The sequence below is a fragment of the Corvus cornix genome, chromosome 2 (genome assembly GCF_000738735.6).
Source record: "Corvus cornix cornix isolate S_Up_H32 chromosome 2, ASM73873v5, whole genome shotgun sequence".
NCBI lineage: Eukaryota > Metazoa > Chordata > Aves > Passeriformes > Corvidae > Corvus > Corvus cornix.
The window spans coordinates 97,154,741-97,163,671 of NC_046333.1; positions in this window are offsets into that span (position 1 = coordinate 97,154,741).

Consider the following 8,931-nt stretch of genomic DNA (forward strand, 5'->3'; position numbering starts at 1 on the left):
CATTGATTTCTTTGGAACTACATTAGCATAAAACAGATGTAATATGTTGCAGTGTAACAGGCAGGAGTTTATGGCACAATTATGCTACTTTTACTAAAACAAATGATTGCAGCAGATATTCCTTGGCTCCATTTAGTCACAGTTGACTGTGATACCTTTCTTGTAAAAGCTCTGCTGTTTTGTTTGACTTTGTCTAAACAAATGAAGTTCTGCAAAGCAACAACATACATAAGAAATATCTGTTCTGAATTTTGGTAGGAAAGGGATTTTTACTTGAGGATTGTTATGTAGCAGTGTATTTGGGGTGGAAAGATTAAAAAAAAGCCTGAACTAACGCCAAAAAATTCCAGCTTAATTCATTACAGTAGAACAGAATTTTAAATTTTTCTTTAGATTTTGGTTATTTTTTCATTTCATTACATATGTAAAAATTTTATATGATGTAGTTGTTTTTACATATTTTCTGTGTCCTTAATCCCCCTCCAAGGTTTAGAGTGGACAGTGTTTAGTTCATTATTCATTCAAAAGCTTGCTAGCAAATATTTTTTTGTTTTCTATTTTGAATATCTCTAAGCCACGGTAGTTTTAGGGGAAGAGTTCGCTTGTTTGTTCTGAAGAATGCTTGTTTCAAGGGGCAGTTTGAGTGCTTCGTTTTATACCTCTTCCAACATTTAAAGCCAGTTCAGGATCAAAAAGTGGAAAGGAAAGAAGTGGTCTTGTATTCTGCCAAGGCATTTGTCTGGAAAACAGGGTATTTGGGTTTGGCATTTGGTGTTTGGGGTGGTCTTCTTTGCTTTTGGTTTTCTCTTTTTTGTGTGTTTTTGTGTGTAGGGGGGAGATTTTACATAGCATTGTGTGCTTGAGTTGATCTTGTAGGAGAGATGTGCATTATCAGAAAATGATTAACTGTCACTTTGCTGTTTACCAAGCTTTTTCCCAATAAAGGTCTACAAAAAGGGCTTAAGAAAAAGAAGAAGCATAATATAACTTTCTTTGCTAGAAAGGTAGCCTGTGTCAGGTCCTGGATGCATCAACAAAAAAAGGTTAAGGATGCCGTATAGGAAAGATGCATTGTTTGCACTCTCTAGCTTTCTCCCTGGATTTTGAAGGTCATTTAAAAACTCATAAGCTTCTTTGCCTTATAAAAGTTAGGGTCTTTCTTAGAGAAATTTCTGAGCTGACAGCATCCTATAATTAAGGATAGCCTGAACCTTAAGTGAACTGCCTCTGCAGGAAGTTTTCACATCCAGGCTGTATTTGAGGGCATTGTTTAGGAAACAGCTCTGTAAGCCTCTGCCAGAAAGAGAAAAAATCCAGCAACATTCATTTCCTTAAACAGACTTTTAACAGGGATTTTTAGCAGCATGATGGACATAAAAAGTAGAGTTGAACTAGGAAAAGGATAATTCAGGAAAAATAATAGGTATATGAGAATGGCTATGCTCTAAAACAGAAAGTTCCATTTCCTGTCCCCAAAACAGATTTGTGTGAGAACCTTTAAGCCTTTCTGCTTTGATTTTTCTTTCATTAAAATGAAACTTTAATATTTCTGCCAAACTAATGAAATCAGTGATGTCAGCAGGAATACAAAAATTAAACTGAAAGAAATAAACATAGTCAACTATGCAGTATTAGTACATTAAATAGTTAGAGACCCAAATGTACTTTACTACTTTCCTTTGTGAGTTAGGTTTTTTCACATCTTTCCAATGTTTTCTTTCATGTTATTACTCGATGGAAATGCATAGACTGTCAACAGATCTTGAACACAAATCCAGTACTATCTTCCTATTATAAGAATAGAAGAATTCATAAAATATCTCTAAGGAAATTTCTGATACCTTATTGACCTAATCAGTAGTAGACATTTGCAGCCAAGATCACTGAACAGAAAAGGCTTAGATTGAAGAAAGATGCATGGTGATAATTTTTATCATTAAGCAATCATGTAAATAAAAAATACAAAATAAATTAACTGGATATTTTATTTTGTTTGTTGAGGTTTTCTCTCTCTTTTCTAAGTAGCTCACCTTGGCTTTTTTAATTGTTTTCACAACTATATTCACTTTTCCATCATACATTTCACTTGTTTTATTTAAATACACAGGAATACTCTGAATGGCTGCTTTAAGGGTTTCCCCTTCACACACAGACGCATGAACTTCCCTCAAGTTCAGCAAGTCCTCACAGGCGGACACTCCTGCCGTGAACACATCAAAGGGATGTTGCTTACACATTGAACTTAAAAATTCGACAAACTTTCTTATCTCCTACCAACACACCTTTCACTTCAGAGTTGGTAGCAGTAGTGCTTCACGGTGTTCAAAAATTGTTCAGCAGTGGAGTTTCTTCCACTGCTTAAATCAGACCTTTATACCATTAGGACACCATTAGCCATCTGTCACTAAAATGGGTGTTTTACACGTTCAGATGACACCCATTAAACACGTATAATCTCCCTGAAAAAGCTGTGAAAATACTCTTCCTTGATCTCCACATTTAGTGCCATCTAACCTTCCCATCACGGTGTCATAGCTTACCCCCGTCCGGGAGCTCATCCCCGTGCAACCACTTGCTCACTCCCCAGCCAGTGGGATCAGGGAGAGAACTGGAAGGGTAGAAACGCTAGAAAACTCACGGATTGACATAAGGCAGTTTAATAGGAAGAGCAAAACTGCGCATGCAAGCAAAGTAAATCAAGGAACCCATTCCCGCTTCCCATGGGCAGGCAGCTGTTCAGCCATCTCCAGGTGTATTGGGTCTGGCTGAGATGGAGTTCGGTTTTCTGTAGCAGCCCTCACAGTGCTGTGAGGGACTGACGGCATCTGCGACAACCAAACCCCGCCTCCTGAATACACCTCCAGGGACACCTGGAACTCAAACAGTAAATTAAGGCGCTGTGACAGGAACTCAAGATAAGATAAAGGTGCTGCTATTGTCCGAGTGTTATCTCAGACCTGGGGAGGAGTGTAGTGCTGAGCATTTGCATGTGAATTCTCACCTCTCTTGTACACTTTTGCTATTAATATTGTTACTGCTACTGTATGTTTTCTTATCTCATTGCTGTTACCAGTAAACTGTTCTTATCTCATCCTGTGATATTTACCTCTTGTGCCTCCAGTTCTCTTCTCCAGCCCAATGCAGGGGAGGGGGGAATGAGAGCATGAAATTGGAGAATACCATTCCTAAACCACAACACTGACACGTTTAGGTATTCAGTGTTATGTTAGGATGACTAGCCAAAAATATAAGTAATTTTCCAGTTCCAAAAATGCAGAAACATTGTCATTTATTAAGGATTCCTGAAGTCATATCCTCTTGCAAAAATTGATTTTTTTTGATTGAAGCATTTTATCATAGAACTATAATTTATATAACAGTGCCTCTTGCAGGCCAGTATGTTTAAGAATAAAAAATTATTGAGAACTTGAGCAGGTAGATTGTATATTATTTACTTTTCTACATTTGGGAAAGCCTTTTAGATTCAATCTTTTTTTCCCCTCTCTGAATCATCTTTACCAAGATATCCCCAAAATTTGACTGTATTTAATTTACAAATATTTTCTTTCTGTTTGTAGGAATGTTTGATGTCCATTTAACTTATCCTTTGAGGTTAAAGTATATATACTGAAAAATCTTATCCCTTATGTTACTGAATCAGGCATGCCTATAGATTAATCCAGTTTAGGTTGCTTGATTGTTCAATTAGATTAGATGCAGAATAGGAAAAAGCAAACTGAATTATTGTGCCTTTATCCATCTACCACTCAGCCATCCCACTTCAAGAAACATAGAATCGTGCATGGAAAAAGAAGCATTTTTCTTGATGGTGGACCCTCATCTATAGAGAAAAAGGGAGTTATGTCCTTTGTCACTGAATGTTTGTTCTGGATTAGTTAACCTGGCTTCTACAGGGTTAGAGCTAATCTACAGGGGTGCTCACAGCAGGTGTGAAATTGCTAAAGCCTCCCTCCCAGCCAACTCGCTTCATTACCTTCACTGAAAAGTCACTGAAAATAAAAAACCTTTTTGGCCTGGCCATTTTCCAGTTGGTCACATTTGCAGGTAAAGAAGTGGTACCTGTGATGGTTTCCCTTCTAGCTGTCTCCTGCTTCACTGCACTGCCACACTCAAGGCTTTTCTTTCTAGTGGTAACAGCTATCTGCAAGAATATTTGCCACTCTTTCTGCATTATTGCTACAGGCCTATCTGTTAAATCTGAAATACTAATGAATCATTAAAAAGGGTATTAACATATTTGCTGGCCCTATATGTGTGTCTTATTCTTCACAGTTTTATAGCAATTTCTATTAAAAAACCTCATTACAGAGATTATTTTGACATGCTTTGAAAGAGCAGCATTCATTACATATTATCTATGTATTGGAATTTGGGAAATTAATGCACCAGGAAATGAAATGACTCACCCAGGGTCTCTGAAGATGTATGTTCAACTCATGATTAAAATCCAGGCTGTAGATCTGCACTGTGTTTGTTGCACAATCTTTTTTGCTGGTTATCTTTTGGTTTTTGTTTGGTTTTTTTAAATCACGTCCTACAGTTTTACATTAAGCTGGAAAATGCCGCTGTGCTGTTTTTGTTGTCAAACTGTAATTGGCATTTAGCTTGTTTGTGAGTGTTCCCTCCCTTTACTTTGGGGTTCAAAGGATGGAGAGAAACTGGGATAACTGGGAAAGAAGAGCCAGGCTGTGGGGAAGGATGAGCAGAGAAATGGAGAGGCAGAGACCAAAGAACTGCTCAAGTGATGGAGTGACAGTGAGATGTGCTACTGAGCTGAGCAGCTACTGCTGCTGCTGCTGTTGTGAGTCTTGTATCCACGAATGGTCAGAGATAGGCGAATTTTCCTGCCTTTCGGTGCAGGCGGGGTCGGCAGAAAAGAGGGTTAGAGGTAAGGGAGGAGTGAGGAGAGGCTGTGAGAGAGCTGCACATTGGGCTTTCCCTCACATTGCCTGCTCTGGTATGCCTACTGCCCAGGTGGGTAGTGTGGAGATGGTACGTATTTATCTTTTTATAGATTACATCTTCTGTAAACAGTTGATGTTTTATGCGTCTGCTTCCCAATTATCCCAGTGGAATCAGCTTTCACAGTGCCTACAGCTTTCTGATTTACGGCTTTCAGATGTGTTTGCCCTCGTCTCTCTGGGGGACTTGTACTGATGTCCAGAGGGGACTTCAATTACAGCCTTTAGGGGGAGACCCAGTTATGCCCTGGTTACAGAATATTTTTTTAGCAGGCATGATGAGGGGTCCTGTCCTTGGGGCCAGCTGCTCAAGAATTCTTGACATTTGTAGTAATTGTGTCTGTTGTAGAGCAAATAAATGTCTTTAGACATCAACATATCATCAATACTTAGTCATCATGTGGGGCTAAAAATTTATTTCTTAACTTCTGTTTTTCTTTCAGTGCCAGATGGAGAGAAATGAGCAAGAGATTCAGAGCAAAAAAATTACAATTTATCTATATAGACAGATAAGTGAAGAATAATTTTCATTTAAGGGAATATGTCTTCATTTTGGAGACTTTCTGCATATATCTTAGCTTTAGTTTGAGAAAACAGATGTGTGAAAAATTTCATTTGTAATAATAATAGTAAAGAAATTAACATATGTTTATATTTTTCATTCCACTTTCAATTATGTGGAACACCACTCATCTGTAAACTACTATATGCACATGTATTATTGCATAAAGGATAATATTTCAAATTAGAGAGGTACTTTCTTTTTTTGCCTCTTCTGCAACTGCAATTTGAGAACTGCTAGCCAGGAGGTTAAAGATTTAAATGTGGGATCTATATAGCTCCAATGCAGCAGACTTAAAGGCTGTAATGCCACAGAGCATCCAGGAATCTGACCAATTTGACTCATAAATCCTTTCAAATACAAAATCTGCAGTACAGTATCTGAAGCTTCCCATTTCCTGCTTTTCTTATCAGTAATGCTTCTGTGTTTCCTGAGACAAGCTAAATGTAAGTTAATCTTTTGATCTCTTTGGAAAGATAACTTTGTTATGCAAATAAAATGAGGCTCAGTCTCCAGTTCAATTCTCTTCCATTTAGATTTTTATACTGAGCATCTGATGGACTACTGACTATCTAGGTGTACCTTGTGAATCCAGATTTTGGATTGGCCATGACAATTTGAATTGCTCAATTAAAATATAAGTAAGTAATACTCTTAGAAAATATGAAGCTGCTTAAAAAAACTGTGTCCTGTTGTAAGACTTTATTAATCCTCAAAGCCTGCACTTCTGTGAGGTTCCAGTCCTTGAGGAAATTCCCTGAATATTGACGTAATTGGAATAAAAACAATTCACAAATGAAGAAACAAAGTCATTAAAAATTTTAATGAGGAGGCAGTTGTGTTAAAAATAATTTGGAAAACTAAGCTCAGGCTTTTAAGAAAAGATTTTGCATAAAATATTTTTCTATATTTTAAGAATATTTTTGATTTGTAACATATCTGGTGAATCTCTGAGGGTGGTGAGGCACTGGAGTAGTTTTCCCTGAAAAGTTGTGGGTGTCCCATCCCTGCAAGTGTTCAAAGACAGGTTTGATGGGGCTCTGAGCAAATTGGTCTAGTGGAAGGTTTCCCTGCCCATGGCAGGGTGTTGGAACTAGATGGTCTTTAAGGTCCCTTCCAGCCCCAAACCATTGCATGATTCTGTGATTCTATGATTCTATGAATTCAAGGTATACAACTTCCTCATAAACAAAAACCAATCCTGTTTAGGGCAATACAGTATCTGCAACAAGTGCACTTACCTGCAATTGTGACCATGATTTCACACACAGGAAAAAATAGGAAGTCACCTGTAAAAGCAAAAAAAAAAAAAAAATCACAAGGAAAGAAAAAGGGAAAAAAAAGGTCAAGGTTTATTGACTTTTCACACTGAAACTCAGATTTCTTCTTGCCCACATAGTCACTCTCCATAAGAGGATAATTAATAAAATACTTGAAATTTCTGTGAAAATTGTTTGTAGATAGCAGGAACACAAGAAGCATGTCAGCTTAAGATGATTTACCAAAATCTGAATATCGATCTAATATCGATATCCAACTGAGACAGATAAAAACTCTCTAACAGTTTAGAGTCAGAAAGTGCATGTTTTATTTGGCGCCAGGCTCTGCGTGGGATAGCTCCCGAAGACGCAGGCCCTGATACAAGCAAACACAAAGCTTTTTATTTCCAAATATTCTGACTATCCAAAATACAAATGCATATTCATAGTGTTAGCACCTCCTATTCTCCGCTTCGTATGGAAATGAGCTTACATGTCATTAAGCATGCGTAGTGTGTGTTCTGAATTGAGTCGGTGGTCTTGAATTGGGTCAGTGGTCCTAAGGAAGATGAAGTAACTCATCTTCCTCACTTTGACCTTTTTGCCTTTCTGAACTTTAACAATCCTAATTACTTTAGTGACCTCTCAGTTTCCTCTTGCATGACTTTTGAACAGGTTCCCACCAAGGGAGGAAATTGGTAATTGTCCTTGTTCCATACACCAACTTATCAATGTTTCTATTCCTCGTTCTAAGCACAGCTAAACAAACATGCAAATGACAGATCATCAGTTATTTGGTAATCAGTTACTAACATCTTAAAACACATTACAGGTCCAGCTCTCCTAACTATTTTAATTAACTCTCACTGGGTCCAAATTCCTTCCTATTCTAACTAATTTCAACACAGCTTGCCTATAACTAAAATCTTTATGTTTCTTCTAAATCTATGTTTCAAAGAGATTGTGAAGAGTAGCATTTATAATTTTTTTCCTAAATTTTGAGGAAAAGACACATTATTATTAATATATTTATATAAGCGTATTACCTTTTTTTTTGTTTCTAAAAGTAAGTACATTCAGGTAGTACAACTTTTTGAGTTAAAAAAGGGTAGAGAATAGAATTTCTTTATTGCTTCATCATTTGGTGGATTCTGTTTGTTGGCAAGGTAAAGTAGAAATAAGTGTAACTGTAACAATGCCAAATTACAGTGGCAAAATGGAGCCATTGGAAACATTGAAAACCATAGAGTTATTTAAGTTGGAAAGGAACTCTGTGTTGTATTATCCTAAAAGATGCCTAGTGTTATACAGATAAATACATGTAGATTCTAATTTCCAATCAGGTTGTTGCATTTTGGAAGGTGTTTTAAGCAGCTCTGGTGCTGAGTCCTGCTCAAGCTTGTGCCAGGCTATTACTCACCTGAAATATTAACTTCTATTGTCAGCTTTTGTTCAAATTACAGTTATTTATTCATTAGGGAATTCTAATGGATTGATTCAGACTTAGTTTTGACTTCAAATTAGTCATATTGTTCTAATTTCAAAGAGCTCCATAAAACTATGGTTTGCTGAAGTGCAAAAATTCCTGCAGTTGTCCCAAGAAAAATCCATTAAAAATGTAAGAGTGAGGCTTGTTTTGACAAATTTCAGCATGAGTCATGAATACTCAGGATTCTTACACCTTTGAACAAGAGTTTTCAAGCTGCATAATTTTGATCCCAAAATAATATCTCATGACATATTATTGCAAATAAATTCTCAAACCTTAAGATGTTACTTTTTATAACTAGTCACAGGCTTATGACCCATAGAAACTGTCTTATCGTCTCTTTAGATTTTGTACTCCCTGAATAATAGATAAATGTTGAACTGGGGTGTCTGAAAAAAACCAGTTCATTTTGGACACATAGCATGGAAAATTCTGTTTTCTTCTGGTGATGAAGCCTAAAGACCCCTGCTTCATCAGTTATTATAGTATCCATGCATCTTGCTATAGATTCATTAATAATGGAAACTTTTTTCTGAGATTTATTTTGATTGGAATTTAGACAATTTCTGATGCAACTCCACTGAGGCCTCCAACCTGGTGTTTCTCAGAATGTGAAAGTAAAAAGCACGTAGTGATTTT